Source organism: Balaenoptera musculus, chromosome 9 (assembly GCF_009873245.2).
Source record: "Balaenoptera musculus isolate JJ_BM4_2016_0621 chromosome 9, mBalMus1.pri.v3, whole genome shotgun sequence".
In the NCBI taxonomy this organism is placed as follows: Eukaryota; Metazoa; Chordata; class Mammalia; order Artiodactyla; family Balaenopteridae; genus Balaenoptera; species Balaenoptera musculus.
This window is the reverse complement of record NC_045793.1, coordinates 21,019,350-21,041,389: the sequence shown is the minus strand read 5'-3', so window position 1 is coordinate 21,041,389 and position 22,040 is coordinate 21,019,350. Positions and strand designations below refer to the sequence as shown.

The window sequence follows — 22,040 nt, the reverse complement described above, 5'->3', positions numbered from 1 at the left end:
ATTTATTTTTAAAAAGCGGTGTCACTCTCCCTTAAATGAACATACTAATTAGTGTATTAATAAATAGCTGAATGGAATCAATGAGACATGTAATCAAGGTCTGACCAGAAGTCGGGGCCAGGTTGAAGGGGGTTGGAGGGAGGGAGAGGGAGGGAAAGGAATCTTATTAGCAGGTTTGCTGAGGAGGGGAACGTGTAAAGTCAATGTCCCACATGCAACTGAGATGCAACCCAAGTGGCCGGTGTGTGTAAAGCTAAGTGCTTGCCCGCCTCCCCGCTCTGACAAGAAAGCTCCTGGTGAGAGTTAATGGGACTAGCAGGGTGGACGTTAACTGGAGCTGGAAAAGCCATTCAGAGATCATGTCCAGATCACAGCTGGCAAAGCTACCCAGAACCTCAGTGCTGGAGATCTGACTCTTAGACCCTTGTTTAAAATACTGAAAAATAACAAACTAGGAGGGCTGAATTTGTCTCAGCAAACACTTGCTCTAAAAAAGAAACCCTGATGGGAGTTATCTGTTTGAGGCTTTCTGTTAGCCTTGCTCCCCTTCCAAATTCCTGGTCCATAAAGAGTAGCTAGAAGTACCTCTGCCCCTGGAGATGGGGCACTGGGAGGCCAAGGGTCTGGAGGGCTGGAGACAGCCTTGGGGGTGGAATGGGGCAGACCCTACCTCTTCGTCAGCCCTCAATTTCCTGTAGCACACCTCATAGCAGGAAGGCTCAGGAAGGTGAGAAGAGGAAATTCTTTCGCAGGTATGAGGTTTCCAGCTGACGTGGTGATCTCATTACCTACAAACCCCACCCCACCTCGTTGGAGCTCAGGTTAGCACTGATACCCTAGTTGCATTCCCTCCATCTGGAGACACACGTCTTTGCGCCCCCAAACTCTGAAATAAAGAAACCCAGGTTTTCATTTCCCTGGAGATTAATATCAGGAGTTACACCCTTCTGTACAAAATCATTTCAGCGCCTGAAGCCCCTTCCCCAACACCGACTAAGTGATACTAGGTGAAGTGGAAATTGTGTTCAGGTGAAAGAGACTCAGAAAGAAGAAATCTTGCCTTGGGTCCGGCATGGCCCACGACAAGCCCCTCTAGGGGTGGTGCCAGGAGTCGGGGGTTGGCTTGTTAGCCCTGGATGGAGTGCGTGGCCCAGGATTCCGGGGTGCCACAGGGCCCCCCAATGCGTGAAGATGAGGAGCCTCCTAATTCTGGCTCCTGAAGAAGCCAGTCTCTCTGAGCTACCTCACAGGCAGAAATCCTGCGGCTCTGAACACCTATCTCTAGCACCTACATCCACACCGGATGATCTAGAAGCAGAGTCTACATCCTGAGGTCTGTTTCTGCCAGCCCCAGGTGTGGCCTGTGACCCGCTTACCCTGAGGTCAGCATTTCCTGGAGTGACAGTGAGGAGACAGATAAAAAGGAAGTGTGGGGACATGGGGGGAGGCAGCTCTCAGCCGCTCTTGAGCTATTTTCCACGTGACTACTCATGGTGTTTCGTCCCAGGAGGCTCATAACACTGCTGGAAGGATCTCCTCCCCAGACCCATCAGAAAAGCCACAGGGTGACAGCCATCAGCTCAGGGGCAGCGCTTCCCGACAGGGCCATGAAAATGCAGAAGGAGGGGCCAGAGACAACTGTCCCCAGGCCTGATCTCAAACACAGACACCTACAGCTGGTGGTCAGGGGCCTCTCTGTCTGGTATGAGAGGTTCTAGAAAGGTTCCCCTGTGCCAATCAGCATGTTACCCCCTCCACTGAAATGCCTGAAATGCCACCATTGGAACTTTGTTTCTTTGGGTCAAGCACTACATTCTCTCTTCCAACAATCCACTCCTTACTGTGGCTCCTCCATCACCTCCCTTTCCCTGTGACCAAGGGGACTCAGGACTAGGCAGAAGAGGGGAGTGGAGAGGGTTCAAACAGCAGGGTCCCACTGGTCTATAAGGCTACTTGGTGAGAATGAGGGAAAGCATCCTCTCTGGTCAGCCCCAGCTTGGTGGGCAGAAGGCATCTTGGTGGAAGAAAAAGACAAGTCTTTCCTGAGCAAGGAGATGCAACAAAGCTTGGCCAATGGGACATGGGCAAAATGGCAGCTCTCACTCACCCCTGAGTCATGGATACACTAGAGCCCCAGAGGCCCTGTCTAAAGAAAGAAAAGGAGAGGCAGAAAGGAAGTAGCTTCACTCTGATTGGAGTTCTTAGGGAAAAATGCAATTACTTCCCAGTTTTGTCCAAGGATACCCTTTGGACATATGTATATGTGTGTGTGTGTTCTGTGTGTGCACATACAGATATATCCATATCCCATATCTATATCTGTATCTGTATCTATATCTATATCTACATACTGACTATTTTCAAACCAAAAATACCAGGACACATGCTCTGGCAACGGCATAGAATATCTGAAGTGAAGTCTGTTTCTAGTAAATCTGGGGCCCGTGGTCACTACTGATAGGCTAAAGAGTGGAGGATGGCTGTGACAAGGTTCCTGGGGTGACACTGTGCCAGTGAGTGCCTCCTTTCCTTCAGGAACCCAGAAGAAGTGACAGGACTTTCCGTGGTGTGTTTGCAGTAGAAGGACTGTCTCATTCAGAGCTGGCCTCTCTTCACAGAGGCCCCACATCTTTAAAATCCACGAACACACTGTAAGTTCCCAGACTCCCCAAGCGTTTGTTCCCTCTCCACAATGGCTAATCACCTTTCTCCACAGTCAACCAGTGGTTCCTTCCTCCCTCAGATAGAGTGTTGCCGGGAATAATGCAATGTTCCAAGCTTAACAGTTCGTCAACATGCAGAGACTTTACTGCTTTCAGAGCTGAGGGGCTGGGAGGAATTGGGTGTGCTCTGGCAACCAGGGTGTCTCAGGGCAATGGAATCTGACTGGATCACTGGACACACGCAGTGAAAACCATGCAGGAAAATCCCAGAGGCCCTTACTATCTAGTTTAAGGCTATCTTACCAGGAAATCAGGGCCTGGACCTGAAGACATCTGAGATGGGCTGTTTCCGTAAGTATCTCCCATTGGATGCAGGTGAATATATCCAGGTACTCAATGCCATGTACACGGGACCCACCTCTCTGGTCTCCAATGGACCATGTCAGCTTTATGACTTTGTAGCAGGCAGACATTAGCAGATGCCCCATCCTGCAGTGCTTGACGTAATTATCAGGTAGGCTCCAGGCAATAATTACTCATTAATGGTTAGTCACTGCCTTGAGTTAAAGCCAAGAATCTCCTACTTGCTCTCCCTTAAACCAAATCTAGGGGTCTGGGTGGTAAACCTGAAAAAATAGCAACCATTGCCACCCCCTGGCAAGAAAAACACATTATCTAAGATACCACTGAAGGTGAAACATACATAAAAACAGTGTATGTTTACAGGTGTGCATTGGCAAAATGGATGGCTGAACTGAGCACAGATTGAATATATAAACACGGGTGTTAAATTTAAACTCCAGGCAAATGCTGGATCTTCCAAAAATGAAGGAATCCCTACATATGCTTTTAAATCTTTTTTTAAGAGGCCATACTTAGAAGGAGAGCCAGGATCCACGGGACCAGCCACCTGCCCTTCTGCTCTTCCCATGTGCATGCAGAACCTCAAGGCGGTAGGCACACTGAAGCCCAGTGTTAGAAACAGATGTGACTATTTATAAACCAAGAAAATTGAAGTGCTTTAACCCAGCAGAGTAGCAAGAAGCATAACTAACAAGTTTTAGGTATCTGAAGAGGAGGCAATAATTTTCAGCAACATTGTGAGCATTTAATATGTGCCGAGCAGTGTGTATTATGCCACTTGATTGTCCCAGTAATCCTGTCATGTATTATTTTACCTTTTTAATGATAAGAAACCTGAACATCAGAAAGGATAGGTAACATGCCCAATGTCACATAGCCAAGGAGCCAGGGTTTGATGACGTCTGTAACTTACTTTAAATAAAACAGTAAACAGTGTGGTATAATGTATGTAAGTTAGTTTTAATCTACACCCAAGGATGGTTAGTCAACATCTGAAGTACTGACATTAAAAATGCACACTCTCTCCAGGGTTTCTGAGTTGGCTTTTGAAAGACTCACATCAGAGTCTACCCTGAGTCTTTCAACTACACTATCTTGATCAGCACCATTGGGTTTGTTAAAAAGCATAAGAGATGCTAGAAACAATTTTTCAGTGGGAAATTAAGCAGTGTCAAAGATAGATGACTGGATAGAAATACTGTCCGGGCACCTCCGCCCTGTGGTACAAGAATCTGGCAAGCCCAGAGCATTTGCGTCTTGGCTTAGGGCTCCCGTTATGTTTCATCTTTCAAAAGATTCTGTCCTCTGATCCCACTAGAAGGTGAGCTGAAACCTATAACCAAAATATTGTTGCATCTGCCTCAAGTAAACCTTCCTTTAAATAAACCTCTCAGAGTCATGTTAGGGACTAAATGTTTGTGTCCTCCCAAAACTCATATGTTGAAATCCTAATCCCCAATGTGATGGTATTAGGAGGTGGGGCCTTTACAAGGTAATTAGGTCATGAGCGTGGAGCCCTCCTGAATAGGATTAGAAGAGAACAAGTCCCCTCCCCCCCCTCACCACCTCTCTCTCTCTCTCTTTCTCTCATACAAGGAGAAGACAGTCATCTGTACACCAGAAAGAAAATCTTCACCAAGAACTGAACCATACTGGCACCCTAATCTTGGACTTCCACTCTCCAGAACTGTGAGAAATGTCTGCTGCTTCAGCCACCCTGTCTATGGTATGGTGTTATAGCAGCCTAAACTGACCAAGACCATCACTAAGTCAGTGCTTCCCAAACTTTCTCACTTCCTGACACACACACAGAAAATGATAATATTCGTACTGCAGCCTGGAGCTAGAGAGGGCGGGCTTGGGTGCTCTGCCAGCTGCACGCTCCATGCATCCACCAGCAGGGTTGAAGGAACTCGCCATCCTTGGCATACTAGCTGGGAAAGAAGACAGGGTCTTCACTGAGCTTCAAGAACAGGTGACTGCTTCTATGTCCCCTTACTAACAAAGATGGGCACGTGTGGTGGAATCCAGTCTGATACTTGCTTTGTTGGAAGGTTGTAGGGGGAGGAGGCCTACAGCTCTCATCTATTTGTAATCATTGGAAACTGAACCCGAAAATAATCTGTTCATTGGGAATGGCCAAGTTGGCGTAAGCCGGGTTGCAACGCCAGGTCTGTCTGCTTCCAAAGTCTTTGCTGGGTCCTCGTGGCTCCATTGTTTCTTGGGCCCAAAGAAGCTTAATCAATGGTTATTTGTCAAACCTACAAGGGACGCTCTCCAGGGAACGCCATGCCAAAGGGTTCTGTCCTTGGTGCTCTACAGTTCCACATTTTTATCAGTAATTTGAATGAAGACACTTATCAGATTTGCAGATGACAAACTCTAGGACTTGTGAAGGTCAAATGAGACACTATGGGAGAAGTCATGTGGTCCCTATTGGTGATAATGACACACAATTCAAAACTATCTTATCAGGCTGGAACAGGGCCCAAACTGGACTCCAAAACGAAACGGAATGTGATTACCATAAGTTCAAAATTTAGGTTTCAAAAAAATATGCCTGGATAAAGTACCAGATGGCAGAAGTTGACATAAAATACGAGTGTGGGAGGCGTATACAGATCCACTGGTCATGGACCAGCAGTGGGATGGAGCTGCCCCTAGATTGTAAGGGAGCCTTTGGCAAACAACCCTGCCACAGGGGCGTCCTGACACTGGGATCTGGCGCCCCCGCCTCCCAGACTCCCACCTTCTCCACACATCAGTCCCAAAGTCAGACGTGGAGTCAGACCTAACCACGCATGGCGGCAATGAGCTCCCAATCCACGTGGCAAGGTCATTAGAAGAGAAAGAACCCATTGTGTGCCACCAAAACGGGGTTGCTTGCATCCCCCGCAAAGATGCCCAACTTGCCAGCACAGCCTAGATGTGTGGCTCAGAGAAAAGAGTGGAAGGAGAGTTGATAAGAGCCTGGAATTTAAGATCTTCTTCACACAAGATGGAAGGAATAGGGGGAAAGGGGGAACATAAAAGCAGGCAATTAACTAGCAAGGGGCAATCATTTGTCCCCCTGAATAGAAATCTCTTTATTTCCTTGAATGTCACTTTGATGTCATCCTTTTTCTTTTTTCACTTTTGTGAAACCTCAGAACCTTCTGGCCTAAGACCACAGGAAGGCAGCCAAGTTTAATCGGTTCTTCATTTCAGAAAGGAAGTAACAGCAGTTCCTATGTCCTCCCAGGCAATACAGTAAGTCTGTGATCAAGACTCCAACTCAGTAGATGCTTTATTCACAATCACTGAGCAATGACGATTAAATAGAAGATTACACACCAGCACACAGCCACCAATGCATGCTGACTTTCCTCTGAAGCTACTTCCCACTTCCTGTGGACTCGCAGTTGTTTCATTATGTGTGATGCCCTCTACCGTCCGACCACTCTAGCACCCCTCTTTCTAAGCGCAGGAAATCAAGAAAAAAACTAAGCCACCCTATTATTGGAGGCAAACAGAACTGCAAATAGGTATAAGACAGTTGCCTGCTTTCAAGAAGCTTGCAATTAAGGGGAAATATGAGAGGAAAATGCTAAAAATACAAGTCAGTAAATCGTATATTACAAATAAACTCTTGGCAGCTTGAATCTGCAGAGAGTTTCTAGTTATACGGCTGCTATCTTGACACAAAAGTTCCTGGGACTGGCTCACGTCTGGAATGCGGACAAGGCTACGTGCAAAATTTGTTAGCTGGGAAAAACTCTTCCAGGCCTAACGATTTTTTAAAATTTGCAAATATAAATGCCATTCTTTCAAAACAATATGTGCTGGGGAAATGTTGCTTGATATTTTTAGGAGTTACTTTTCTCTCTCTGGCCACGTGATATTCCTCAAGCTTTACACTCGAGCTCTCTGGAACACTCCAAACATGGGCATCTTCAAATTAAAGCAAGAGAACTTCTATTGCATCCCCAATCCTAGATGCCAAGAATATACCATTTCGCCTAATAAGGGCAGCCACACGTATAATTACAGGTTTTAAAAAATACTTAATTCATTTGTTTTGAAGTATCTGCCGCGAAGCATTGGGTCTCGCTAGTATCGAGTCCTGAGAGAAGGAATGAGGAGGTTAGAATGCACAGCAGCGACCTCCTTGCGAAATCAGGCCTGGGTTTAAGCAAAGCTTGCTCTCCCCGACTGCCCCCAGTACCCAGCCCAGGGCCCAGCCACAGTCCAGACCCCCTGTCCAATTCGACACTGCACACGCAGTCGGCAGCTCGAGTACATGCACCTTTCTTGGATCTTCTCATCTGACCACAGAACCAGAAGCCACTTTGACATCTGATAAGCACAGGTCAGTGGGAAGTCTCTACAGTGACACTTAGCAGGCAGCGAGGTAGGAAAGCAGGAGCAGTGGGGATTCCCTGCCTCTATCCCAGACTCGGAGGCAGCCTTGGAGAGGAATGGGCTCAGCAATCTCCCCCCACCCCCCGACCCCATCTCCCAGCACGCAGAGTCAGGCGTAGAAGATGCCACCAGCACAGCCCCGGGCGATGTCAACTCGTCTATTTTGGTCCTAACCACACATCACTGTGGTTAAATTACTTCCCTTCTTAGGACCCCGGGCCCTGCCCTCCTCTGCCCTCTACTAGGGAAACAAGTTGCCACCAGATAAAGTGGGGAAAACTGCTGAGCTCCCTGAGACCAGCAGCGCAGCTACATAAATACATTATGTACCGAGTGCAGCTGATAACACGTACAAGGGCTGGGTACAGAGGCGTGGCGCAGGAAGAACAGAAACCTGTCATCTCTGTGCAGCTCTGAGAAGGTTAGAGCTCAAAAATACCTACCCTGCCCACTGTTCCCTCTCCACAAGAGAGACCACAGTACAAGCCATTTTGATTAGCTGCTCTGAGACATCCAGGAGCAACCCAGAGAAGAGAGTAGCCCCATTGTTTCCCTTAAAATTGAACTGCAGTTTTGCAGCTGAAGATACCCTTTGGGGCTGAACTACCAGAATCCCTCATTCGAGAGGGCCGGTGTGAGCCGCGTCCATGCCAGCTGGATACCTCGACCCGTCGGCAGACCCCCAGCCCCACGTGAGCCTGGTGACCTTCCACAGCAGCACAGCGGGGCTGGGGGTTGAAAGGGTCTGGGTGGACTTGAAGGAGTTAGATATTTTTTTCTCCAAACTCTGCTCAAGACAAATGGCCTATTTTCTAAAGTTCCCACAGTATAAGCACAAGAGCCTAAAAGTTTTGCCACCAGCCACTTCTACATCTCCTGGGCTTAACGGGGACCACTACATGACAAAGCGTCCCTGCAGAATGCAAAGCACTGCACACTGAGACGGTAACTCATCTTTTCCCCACATATCGCAAAGAGGGGGGAAGGAACCCTGCTTGAGTAGCTGCCAGGTACTAGGCTGCTCGTATTTTAATTCAAATACTTTCACCATAAATGTGTGAAGCAAAGTGTGACTACAGCGAATGCCACCTGCGGCCCCCTGGAGACAGACCGTCCCACCTGAAGTCCCATCATGTCCCATCGTGGGAATCATACAAATTTTTCTTGAAGGCTCTCTGGACCAAGCAAAACCTCACAAGTGGCCAGATCCTACCCGCAGGCCTGGATTGTACAGACTGGCCCCTACTCCAGGACACAAAATTAGACAAACAAGATGTTATATTTCTAAAGGGCGAGATCAAAATTTCCATCCCCATCTCTCAGCTCAGGGTGGAGTTCGTTTCACCAAACCACACTGTTTTGAGTGTGTCCACATTGAAAACGGGGTGAACACACCAAGAAAGGGAACAAGCTAATGCCCAGAACGAAGACCTGGTCATTCTCCTCTGCTGAATTCTAATTCTGCCTTTATTCCGATCTTATTCTGTAATCGTCTGTGAATGACTCAACCTTCCAGGACCATGCTTTTTCCATTGGAAAATAACAGAAATCTCCTAAGGCAAGGTGAATGCCTGGATATTTTCAGAATAATCTCAAGCAAAATGTTCAAGATAGTATGTTTAATTCAAAACATGAACCACTTGAAAAAATGTAAAATCTATACGTGGGTTTTCTTGCTTCTTTACCAAGCTTCTGCCAGATCCCAAAATGAGCTCCTCTGTCTACCAATGGGAACAGAAGTAAACAGCAGAGTAAAAGCACAGAGATGCTGCTGCCGACACGCAAGCGCCCCACATCCGCTGGCCTCGCCTCCACCCGCAAATCATCCCACGTGCACCTCAATTCACCACGTCCAGAAAGACCACATCCCCCGCCCCTCAACCAAGGCTCAGTCTAGAAATCTATAGCTCAGTGAAGGGTGTCGCCTTCCACCAGCTGCCCAAGCTGGACACCTGCAAGACGTCCCCAAGTCCCCCGCCCCTCCCTCCTACCACCTTCCCCACCATATCCACCATCTGTCCGCTCTAACACCCAGGGACCTGTCAAATCTGTCCCTTTCTCTCCTTTGCTACCACTTTGGGCAGCCCTCGTCCGTGTCTCCTGGATTACCATAATAGCCTCACTTCTGAGTCTTCCTCCACAATGCAAAGCTGGTCTCGTTGATTCCTCATCTGGAAATCCCCAGGCCTCGCCACTGCCTGCCGAATGAAACCCTTATCTGGACGCTTCTCCTGGTCCTGGTCCTGGCCCAGCCTCCAGGGGTGTTTGCATCTGGTCCCACTTCCCACCTCTGCTGTGGGCGCTCACCTCTCCATGCCTTGTCTATGCTGCTTCCTCCCCCGGGCACCTCTTCCCCATGTGTTCACAAGGCCAGTCCCGCTCACCCTTCAAAACACCCTTCAAACCTCCGATTGACGGCCCCTCCTCCTCCAGAAGAACTTCGCCACATCCTGCCTTTCACATCTGGACGGGCGCCCCTTCTTACACCTTCTCAGGAGGCCCTCTGCCTGCACAGAGCCCACGTCTTACCACCCGGTGTTTAATTATCTATAAACGTGTGCGCTGTGGCTACACCAAGCCGTGGGCTCTCTAATGGCAGGAACTGGGTCTTTCATCCCTGTACAGCCAAACTCTTGCATGGTGCCTAGCACATAGTAGGCACTCAATAACTATTGACTAATTGATGGATCGATCAATTCATTGGTTAAATATTCCTTAGTTCACATCTACCTAACTAAAACATGTAGATATATACGTATGGAGCAAAGTGAATGGTAGATACGGAAGGAAGTCAAGACCTTTTTCCTTTCTCCGCCCCATTAACCTACTACTGCCAGGATCGGGACTCCCCCTCCTGCCCCGGCCTCTGGACTCCTGCACTAACCATTTCCTCCAACGGTGTCCTGCTACCCCATGTGCGTTCTCCCTTCTGACCCTCTGCAAGCCGCTTTTATCTCTTACAGCTCTTCACCAGATCAGCAAACACACAGGAGCTGGTAAAGGTGCAATGGTGAGAGGCCTAAGCTGAAACATTATTCTCTCTTACTTGATTTTCTCTAACCGTGCGTGTAAATAGAACCTTCCTTCTGACGCTCACCTGGTCCTTTAATATGCATAGCTACGTTCATCCTCACCTCCTGAGCTTCAGGTCAGGAAGAGCAAGGGCTTATTCTGACTTGAAAGAAAGAGAAATTGAGGCCTAGCCCAGAGAAGGAACTTGGCTGAAAGAGATTCAGCAAACCTAGGATTAGAAGCTGGGTCTCCCGATTCCCTGGCCGGCACATAATACTTCTTCAATTGCTCCGAAAATGAAAACCTCAGGATTATTTTGCAGGAGAGAAAAAAATAAGCCTCAAGAAGCTGTAGCCACATTTCTGACAAGCTCCACTCAGAGGGCACCGTAACTTACATAAATGATTTCCTATTACACCGCAATTGTCACTGCAACATGACAGTGCTGCAGCCTCCTTGAAGTGTTCTCTTTGTTGTTTTTCTGTACAGATCCCCCAGAAAGAAGAATCAAATATGGTCCCAGAAGGAAAACAAACAACACGGCACCCGCAGACCCAGATTCCCCTTCCGCATGACTCCTCCTGAGAAGGACCAAAGAGAAGGCTCTGAATGGTGCCCCCTGGGCCTGAGCCCTCTCCCACCTGCCCTGTTCCCAGAGTTCTGCTGTGTCCCTGCAAATAGGATTCTTTTTTTTTTTTTAAATGAAAGCCAACAGTTTATGAAGAAGAAATGAAGTGGCAATTTCCCAGCATGCCTGGGAACCAATACAAGCTGTTGTCAGGGTCTTCCTTTCAAAGGGTGACTGCTACACTCCTCCAGAGTCAAGAGTGACAGAGCTCCAGCGCTTGACTTACAACTGCTTCATCATGGCAAGATATTTTTAATTTAAAACTCACGGCAGTTGGGTTCAAACTCAGCTGGGACTTGATTTACTGCTAATTCATGTCTCCGATTCCTATAATTCTAAACTCAGTCGCCAAACAGTTTAATGCTGCTAGAAATCACCAGCGCTATGCTTTATGAATGGGCGTCAGGGGAATTTCGTTAGTAAGTGTGTGTTAGCAACTGTTATTCACTTTGGAAAAGGAACACAGGGCTTGGGCAAAGCATGGTGAGGCTCTATAATTGGGCACGTGGGTCCCCAGGTGATCCAAATCCAAGTACTATGGGGGTGATACCCCACCCCAGCTCACACACACAAAACACACACACACACACACACACACACACACACACACACACACATGCCCACATACATCATTACCTAGGTAAGACAAATAAATACTGGGCAGTGAAATGCTTCCCATGGGAAATGCCTAGCTTTGCTCTCTGGATCACTACCCAATGGTAGAAACCATGAATTTACAGTCTAATTAGAAACGTTTGACCTCTCTAGGGTAGCAAAGTTTCTTCCCTGAGAGAAAATTTGTTTAAACCATCCAAAATTTGGGGAGCTGTATCTTAATAACTCACGCCTTTTTTGTTAACTCAGAACATTTATTTTTGCCAGTTACATTGAAGTCTCTTATTCAATAAGTGTAGCTGAAAAAAATATATTGAGAAGGTGAATGTCATTACTCACGTATCTTGCAAACATCCATCTTGATCTATTACATGCAACCGAAAAGTGCTATACTTGTTGGAAACGTTTCCACAAACCTGTCAGAACTGCAATCACACTCCTTAAAATGGTCCCTTTAGAAAATACACATCTGAAGGCACCAGGGTCGCCAACATCTCATGGCAATTCACAGCCATTTCTGAGATTCCCAAAAGCAAATGACAAGGACAAGAGGAAGCTGAGCTCCTCTGGAAGCTGCACCTCACGAGTCCCTATTTTAAGAGCACAGTACATTTGTTCTCCTGTTTTTTTCTCCTCCAAACTACATTCAAACCTGAAAGCTTCCAGATGAAGGCCAGCATCTCCTAAAATGCTTTCTGGGGAACACTTGTTCCAAGAAATGTCAACAGGTTTAAATATACCCACGCAAAGGTATCCCTCCACTGAAAAAAATGGTTTGCTAAATATAATTAACCAGGATTCTCTGTAGCCAAACTTCTTTGCCTTTAATGTGCATCCTGAATCTCCAACGGAGGACACAGCATAAAGTGTTTGCAAGACTTACTTAGCCACAAATGCCTTTTCTATGGGGGGTGGGGGGCTCGTCTTTGGGATGCTCTGGGAAATGCAGTTGGGTCATCCCTCCCAATCTATCGGCATCTAAACCCATAGTGGGTTTTACATGAAGAGCAAGAATTCATTTCCGTGTGCATCAGTATGAAGAGACCACGGCCCCTACCTGCCCCCAAACCACCATCACCCAGAACACTCTAGGGTGACTGATGGGTTCAGCCTGCGCTTGTCTTGGTTCATCTTAATCCTCTGAAAGAGCCACAGCCTTGATGTGGTTCCACGCCAGCCCCGCCAGAGAGCTGGCACCCACCAGAGCAGCCGGTTCACTCTTTCCTAGTTCTCTCCTTTATAGACTGTTCATCTCTTCTCCTTCTCCTCCACTCATTCATTCTTTTTACTCGGCAAATATTTACTGATTTCTTCCAGTAAGACAGGCCCTACGCTGGGTACCAAGGATACAAGAGAAGGAAGAAACGGTCCCTGTCGTCTAAAGACATAAAGAAAGAAGTAATTTCAGTGCTATTGGCATCATCGTTATGGCCAGCAGCAGCTTCTTTAGCACCATTAAAAAGTATGAATTAAGTTCCTGATTACACAAGAGACTGCTTCAAGCAGGGGCTGGTCCCTGACCCTCTGGGAGCCGGAAACCTTAGGCAGCCCTGCTAACGCAGACACGTCTCAAAGTCAGTGAGTTGCTCGCAACAATCATCAGTTAAGGACAAGTGCATTTAGGGGAAGAAGACAGGGGTCAGTATCTAATGGCAAAGAGAGCAGGGAAAGGGGTCACAAGCAGAGCAGGACCATCAGTCCTTTGCCCCACCTGACCCTAGAGGAGCTTCAAAGTACAAGAGTTGTTAAAAAAAAAAAAAAAAAAAAAGGAGGGGGGCTGACTCCAGGCAATGTCCTATGGGAAATATTTTATGCAGATATGTCTCCTGTTGCTTTGTATTTCAATGCTTACAATATTTTTTAAAACTGGAAGGGGGCAAAGGTCATTTGCATCTGTCCCCAGCTTCCCAGCAGCTGTGCCCCTCTGCCATCACAAACAGAAGTGTCTGAGATATTCACATACCACCACGTGGAAGGCATGCCTTTGGTCAATGAGCCCTACAAGATAGGAAACCTGGCTGGAACGCATTCTTCATGTGGTTCCTCTGGGGATTAAATTGGGTAAGCCATAGTGTAGTTGGCTATTTTGGCCAGAGTCATGAATGCTGGGGGCTGAATGATGCCTTACTGGCGCAGCCTGCTGTGGTTCGCTGACTCTGTTCTGAAGAACCATATCTTCCTTATATGGAACCCATTATCACAGGCCCTCAATTTATGTACCTGCCCAGATCGCTCAACCCCACCAAACATCCCACCCCACCCCCAATTCTGGGCTTCAACCCCCTGCCCTGCTCCCAGCTGGAGTGGCCCCAGGGACATCTCACCCCATTCATTCCTCTGCTCCGAAAGTTCCTGCTCCCTTTCTTCCTTCAGGGGCCAAGGTCAGGGTCCTGCAGATGCAACGCCTTCAGGCCCACTCGCGGGGAGCCACGGAAGCCCCAGCTCCCAGGCCTGACCCCATAGGCTCTAGTTTGACCTGGCATCACGACCCCAAGGGGCGGGGGAGTTTCTGCCTCGCGGGGTAAAGGGTGCCCAGGGAGCTGCAGCAGGAAGGACCCAGCAGGAGGATGGATGTTGGCCGTACCTGTCCTCCAGACTTTTCTGAGACCGTGTTCCCATCAGGCTTCTCCCGGTACGTCCTGAGCACCCAAGCCACCAGCTGTGTTTCCTTGGGAAGCGGTGGCTAGCTTGGTAATATGTCATTCTTTGTGCATTCCTTCCCTCCCTCTCCTCCCTCCTTCCTTCAGTCTTGCTGCCCTGGGATTCCACCCCTCAACAAAGTGTTACCACATCAGCTTTTGCCTTGGGCTCTGCTTTCTAGGGAACCCAGGCCAAGACTGGGGGTGAGGGGACAGGCAAGGGTGTCAGGCCCTGGGCTCCTCCATCACTTTCACCAGAACAGTCCATCTTGCCTCTGTTCTGTGCATTAGAATTCCACATAAAATGGAATTTGAATAGAGAATTCCACTGCGTAAATATTTTTTAAATCACCGATCTTGACCAATCCCCTCATTTTATAAATGGTAATACTGAAACATAAGGTGATTTTTTTTCCCAAGACCCCTTTGCTGGTAAGTGACAGAGCTGGAATCGTCTACATCTGTCTCCAAAAGCTAGCTTTTCCCACAACACCAGTGCTGTTTAACCAGGGGGACATACCAGCATCATGCAGGAACCTGAGAAAATATACACCTCCTGGATCTCATTCCTGTCTGAGAACCTCTCGGCTACCTTGGAAGGACAAGGGGCAAACACTGAATCTGGAGTTGAACTGTCTACCCACCTGGCAAAATTCTGCTTGAAACCCTAGTATCTATATAATCACCAGAACCTAGTACTTAGTGTGAAAATTCAACTGAAACTCTTATTATAGACTCCACCCCTTCATTCACCGTCGGGAGGAGGCAAATCAAAGTGCTTGTTTTAGCCCAGCGTTTCTTGGGGGATTCCCAGGGCCACTACACAGTGTATCTATTTCTTGTGGTTTTACCAATCCCCATTCGAGTGCTTAAAGGCTCTGAGAAGTCCTGCAACAAAGAACCTCTTTCTCTCTGGTTTACACTCAGGATTTCTCAAACTCCTTTGACCGTGAAAACTGTGTATGTGTACCACCTATTCACAGAATATGCTCTGTGAAATTCTGCTCTACTTTAGGTATCACCTCCGGGCAGCAGGATTGAGATGGAGAGGAAGAAAATCCACGCTAACCTTCTCTGCAGAGTCAGCTGACGTTCCACGCAGGCTGGTTCAATCACACATCCCGGGGGCTACCGCCCTGCCAGGCCCTCCTCTCATTGTCTATTCCCTCCACGAGAGGAGAAGCGATCATCCAGCTCTACTCAGCTTTCTGTCCCTCCTCTTGACCTCTGGGCCAAAGCCAAAGAACGGTTTGTTCACCCCCTGGTTCCTGACCCCACTCTACCCAGAAGGAAATCCATGAGTTGGGCTCGTAGCAGACAAGTTCAAGGAGGATGTGAAGTGGGAACCCGATCTTGAGTGAAGACCAGGAAAGCCTTTGACCAGCTCTGGTTTTCCTTTCCTGTGGGTCCACTGACCTCTTCCTCCACAGCTCCTCTCCTCACGATTCCTAATGAAAATCCTTGTCTCTGGAAGACCTTGGGAATTGATTCGGCTAGTCTGAGTTCAGCACATCGACTGCAGAGACGATATCCTCTTAGCTAGTGATCTGTTTTGTGTTGGATTGACAAAACGTTCCAAAATCCAATTTGCTGTTGCGAATCCTGGTTCATGGAGAACGCGCCGTGGAGAGGGTGGGGTGTAGCCAAGCTTAGCTGGCAAAGAGAGGATGCCTGAGGTCTCGCACACACCTGTTGGCATGAGTCTGAGCAGGCCAACGGTGGCAGCCATTCCTGCTGCTGCCCGGCGGGGTGGTGATGAAATCCAAGTGCACCCTTTCAGCCACCTCAAGTTTGGCAGACGCTTCATTCCCTTCAGCGTAGAGGAGAAGCCAAATAAATAACGTGCAGAATAAAAGTTTGTCTTTCACAGGGAAAAACCAAACTAACTGCAGCAGAATCACCTGCGGATGCTCCCTGACGTGTTCAGGCCAGAGAGGCCACGTCAGGCAGCTTAGTAGGCCCGACTTCCAGGTGGGACAGTACCCACCTAGGTGCATGGGCTCCAGCAGGGCCTCACTGCCCACACCTCTCAGAATCGGGATGTCATTCCTAACTAAGCACTACGCTTACACTAAGTCTGCACAAAGACCTTCCTCACCCACAGCCCGTTTCCACCGATTTCCAGTGAATCTCTGCTCCAACACCATATGGTCCAGACACCCAGCACAGCATGACATCCACAGACAAAGATTCCTTCCCTGCCTCTGCCTTCCAAAATCTGGAACCCTAGGGCTAATCAATGAATGAGCGAGCAAGTATTGAGCACCTACTATGAGCATCTTTCCCCAAGAAGGAAGAGACTATCTACCGCGTAGCAGCCTGGGGCACTCATTCCATCTTAGTTCCCAGACCATCAACATGAGAATAAACGATCCCCACCTTACAGGGTGATTTGAAGGATTAAGTGAGAGAGTGCCGTTTCTACAACGCCAGCAAATTTGAAGTAGCCACTGGGAGAACTGGACTCCTACCAGCACAAGACTCAGAGCCTCACAGAATGAAAAGCAGAGATCGGGACTGCACTCATTCACTCCTCCTTCGTTTTTTCCCAGGATGAAACAGGAGCTGCCAAATGAGGCAAGAGTCACCCTCAGAAACCGAGCACTGTGCCAGAATGATCCTCGCAATTTCACAACCAACGACAGTCAAGGACAAGGCTCAGCCCCATTTGATACAGGGGGAAGTCGAGGTTCAAAAAAATGAATAGATTTGCCTGGGGTCACAGAGGCGGTCCAAGGGAGAAACCAGATCTTCTAAACTTCACCCCAGCACACTCTCCCACAAACCTCCCCAGGGTTTGCTAAGGATGCAAACAGCATGGTAACGAGGAGGGAGGTCAGTCTGCCTAGGGCTGAGACCTGGCTCCACCCGCTGCCAGCTGTGTGATCTTGGACAATGTCCTCACCTACCCTCCCTCCCCCCATCTCAGTTTCCTCATGAGGAAATGGTAACAGTGAGTGCCTCTCTGGGCTGTTACAAGGAAGACACGGGCCAACCTGTGCAAACCCTTAAATGATGCCTCCCCCAAGTAAGTGCTCAATAAACACTAGCCAGCGTCGTCATCATTAATTATTATTATTTTCCACTCTGTTATTTTCACAAGGACGAATACCAACGTCCTCACAACCTCTTCCCTGGGGAGGCGGATGCCACAGGATCAGGATCATAAGCACAGGAATCCTGGGGCTCACGCAGACTCACCCCGGGACTCGGGAGTCTTTTCTTCCAAGCTGCCTCATACCAAGCAGGGAAGCAGCCCCCTCCCTCTGGAACAAGGCCTCTGCTCTGGGAATTAGGACCCCCTGCCTGTCTCCGCTTTCAAGATCCATCTCTTACCACTCAGCAGCAGAGCCCCCTTCCGTCTCCCTGCTGACTCCACGTTCCTGCCACAACTAAAAGGCTACAGTCTGGACAGTAAGGAGGGAAGAAGGAAGAGGGGTCAAGTCCGGACCAGGCAGGGGATCAGGTGGCGGTGCGCGGCAGGCAGCAGTGAGACTCACAGCTACTGAAGAGGTAGCTGGTGTCCGCAGGGCTCCACGTGGACCCAGCCTTGCTCAACAGAACCTATCGGGCAATTACCCTAATCACGTGCATCTCCCCAACAGTCGTTTGATTTATTAGTGCGCCATCTTTTTAAAATGCCGCTCTTAAATATAAATAACACTTAATCATCCAGCTGTCGTTAAATTCATGTTATATTGATTTCTTGGAGTGCCACAAATTTGAGGGCGAATGGGCTGGTGGATGTATGCACAAAACCACGAGGTGGATTAGCAAGGGGGTGGGGGAGGGATGGGAGGAAAGGGAGGTGGGAAGGAGGAGGGGATGTCAAGGGAGAGAAATGAGCCCTGCTCAACTGCCGGAGGGTCTGAGCCGGTTCCACGTCGGGCAGCGCTGGACACGAATAAGAAGGGGAGAAGAGAGCCTAGAAGGACGGGCACGTCTGCTGCACAGACTCACCACAGCCTAGGTCGCGGGTCGGTTTTCTGTAGGGCTACCGCCCTGTCACAGCCCACTGCTGAAGCCACCCCAACAGGTCTCCGAGGTGGCACTGTCTGTGTAGTGGTTTCTCCGGGTGAGGATGGGGAGAAACGACCGAAAAAAATGCCCCCTAGCTGGCTAGGAGGAGAGAGATTGGCAGCGATTTCTTTGCATCAAAGCTTGGCGATAACTAGGAGTTAAGAGAGGGTGATTTCCCCACCCCCTTGGCTCTCTCTCCACTTCAGGACTGCTGCCTCCCTGGAAAGCCCCCACTTAATTCCCAGCAGCCCTCATTGTGATTAAAAGGATCGGAGGCCAGGGGTAGGCAGACTCTGCCCTGCAGATTTCCCTGTCTGCAGGGAGAAGCGGCTGCGGCGGCAGCGGGCGAGGGAGAGGTGCAGAGAAGCAAAAAGGAAACAAGTTGGCGGCCTCAGATTCCTCCGGAAACGTTTGCAGAGCGTCGGTGGGCATCCAGAATGAAGTGCTGGGAGGACAGAGGAGAGCACGGGAGTACCAAACAGGGCAAAAAGAACGGCTCGTGGGCAACCCAGGCCGCGCGCTCACAGCAGAGGCGCCTGGAGCACAGCCCGGCAGCAGTGAGGGTCTGCTGAAAAGCAGCTTTCGTGGTTGGGGATTTTCCCAGTTTGATTCCCTTCCGAGCAGCGAGGAAGACCCCAGAGAACTTAAAAGGAAGGTCACAGAGGAGTGGCGGAGAGGGAGAGTGGCAACGTGACAAGCTCCGGGGATGACAAGAGAGCCCGGAAAAAATGAGATGTACAGCCAGCTTTACATAGATGTTAATTAATGCCTGCTTTGTCCTAGAAACCAAACTGGTACCTAACACTAAGTTCGGAAAGTGTGGGGATTTTTTGACCCACGTTAAAAAATGTTTAGCTTATCACCGGCATAATGACTGCTGGCTTAGCATGAATGTGATGGATCCTGAGCCTGCAAATATCCGAGAAAGGAAAGAAGGTAGGGAAGGAAGCAGAGAAAGGGGCAGAGGTCTACAAGCAAGACACACAGCCATTTCAGGCAGCTCTGGACCGCACCTTTTTGCCCCTTCAAGGTCCCGAGAGGAAATGTTTACCTGGGAGCCACCCACTGTCGCTGGAGTTCCCTATTTCTGTAAAAAACCGTGTGCTGCTCCACGCGTACGGGGACCCCCCTTGTCCACTCACCCAAAGGGCATGCGTGTGAAGTGTCCCAGTTCTTCCACAGCCCGAAGGAGAGAGATGGGTCCTGTTGTCACATGTGGTTGGACGAGCTGACCACATACAGCAAGGCTCTTTGAGAAGGCGTGTGTATATCTGGGTATGTGTACACACAACTACCATTCTTAAAAAGAAAATAAGGTCTGTTCCCCTGACTGGGTTCTCCCCATTGTGAGAGCTTTGCTTTATTCCATCTACCCTTTTTCAATCAATCAAAGGGCAGCTCACACAGCGCACAGCGGGAACACAATCTCCCTCCCAGGGACGTCTGGTTCTCTCCTCCCTGGCCTAGCCGAAGACCTTTTCAGGAGCTGAAAAAAGTTTGGAAATAACAGAGATGGGGGTACGAAGAGGGCCCTTTAGTTCAGCACCCATCTTCAGGATTTACAGAATTAACCAAATCCTGTGCCCAGCACTGAGGCCCACTTGTTCAAAAGAATGTTGCCTCCTTTCTCCTCATGTTCTGGAAAACTCCCAACATATTTTTCCCACTGGTGGGTTTGTAGGACACTCTGAACACATGATCTTGTATAGAGAGCACAAGCTGATTCCATTTCTTGCCAAGTTGCCCAACAAGCTACGCCAAAAGGGACAGCTATAGAAACGCAGAACCTGGCTTATATCTACATTCAACTCCAAAATAATGTTGTGTCTGGGTCTCACATTCTTCTCCCTACAATTGAGCCCTGAATGAATTGGCCTTTGACCACCCTCCCCCAAAAGTGGGAACTATGAAAAAGCCCTTTTGGAACCCAATCCCCTTTCACCTCCTCCAGAAAAAGTTTGAAAATGAGCAGCCTGTGAAACTCCAGCCAGGGAGAAAAAGAAAGGAGCGTTAGGGAAATAGAACCTTGAACCACAGGCTTCTGGAGAGTGATTCTGCACGGCAGGAGTAGCCTGGCTCTGGGAGATGCTGCCTGACCCAAGAATGCCTGGCCTTCTTGTAGGGTGGACACTGCTGAGGTGGTCATGAGAGGGGGGACCCTCCTCCCTTCCTGCACTGCACCCTCCTCCATCCCCCTTCTAGTTCTATTTCTCAGACACACAGCTCGGAAAGGCATGTGGCAGGTGTTACGCGCGGGCACAGAGGAAGCAGCCCCACGCTTCCCTGCACAGTGCAGAGAGGCTAGGGACACCCAAGTGCGTGTAAGATTGCTGCTGTCCACAGACTGGAGACGTGAGTAGGTTAGACGTTTTATGGAGGATCTGAACCCACACACTCTCCCTAGACAAGCAACACACCCAAAGCCATGCTTAAGCCCCTTCCTGCCTGAAATCCAGGCGCACTGCCGGGAAAGCAGTGCCTCGCTTCAGAAAGGCGTTTGTGCTGCCTCTTACTGGGGAAACGCAGTGTCTGTTCCATATGCACCGCCCTACAGAACTGCAGCCCCATCCGCCTCTGTGGCCCCCTCCCCGCGCGCTGGGCCACCACGCTCTCCAAAGATCTGTCTGAGTATCTGTCGGTCTGTCTCGCGTTAAAATCCCACGGTGCGCAAAGGCCACGGAGCAGAGATTACATTGGGCGGGTCTCCCAAGACCATTACTTCTCCTGTTTTTTAAACCAGCCAGGGATGCCAGCGGCTGGGAACTGAAAAAAATCGCTCCCTCAACCTAGCCAGGTGAGAGGGAGAGGCAGTAATACACAGAATCCCACCCCGAAAGTCCTGGTTAGAGAAGTCTGAGTCCGGGAGCGTCAGAGGAGAAAGAACATGGGAAATACCTGCTCCGGCCGCGCGGCACCTACGTGGGTGCCCAGATGGGACGTGGGCAGGTGCGTGTGCATGGCGTGTGCCCGTGTGTATATGTGTGTGCGCGCGTGTGTGTGTGTGCTTGCGTGCAAGGGGCTGGCTCCGGGGCAGCCGAGGACTCCGGACCGAGCCGGCATCTCCGCCCGCGCTGCCCTCGCCCGGCCGCCCGGCCGCCCGGCCGGCTCCTTACCTGCAAGCGCCGCTTTGCCTGCTTCAGCGGGAGCGCCGCATTGACACTGCAGATGGTGCCGGTGCCGGTGCCGGTGCCGCTGCCTCTCGCCCTCCTCTGAACGTGTGCGTGTGCGCGCGTGTGGCTGCCTCCTCCAGCCCCAGCCCCGAACCAACGAACGCGAATACTCCACCGAGGCACGGGGAACCCGGGGGAAGGCCAGGGAGATGGAGGGCGAACTCAGAGCCTACGGGGCTTGACAGCTCCTCTGGCGGCGTCCAAGGTGTGCAGAATGTCCAACAAAAAGGTCGGGAAATGCGGCTCGCTTCCAAGCACCCCTTTCCCCACCCCCCAGCCCTGGAGCCCGAGCAGCAGCGGCGGCTCTCGGGGGCTGCGGTGGCGACGCGGGGCCGCCCCCTTCGTCCCCACCCCCGCGGGCTGAATGTCCTTGATGCCAAGCGGGCACGGCGGCGTCACTCCGCGCCGCCCATGCTCGCCCGGTCGGGCCGCTGCCCGGGCGAGGCGAGTGCGCGGGGGACCCGCCGGGGAGCGCTGTTGGCGCCTCGGCGCGCCTCCCTGGGCAGCGGCGGCCGCCCCCCGGCCACAC

General features: G+C 49.9%; 1 protein-coding gene across 1 annotated transcript in view; it reads right to left on the bottom strand.

Annotated features, from left to right (window-relative positions):
- The window catches only part of PLXNA4 (plexin A4), a 447,305-nt gene extending 425,545 nt beyond the window's left edge, over positions 1-21,760 (bottom strand). Inside the window, exon 1 of the mRNA XM_036863673.1 lies at positions 21,455-21,760. The gene's annotated coding sequence lies outside the window, so the exon portion shown is untranslated. The remainder of the gene's footprint in view (positions 1-21,454) is intronic.
- Positions 21,761-22,040: the final 280 nt, after the last annotated feature.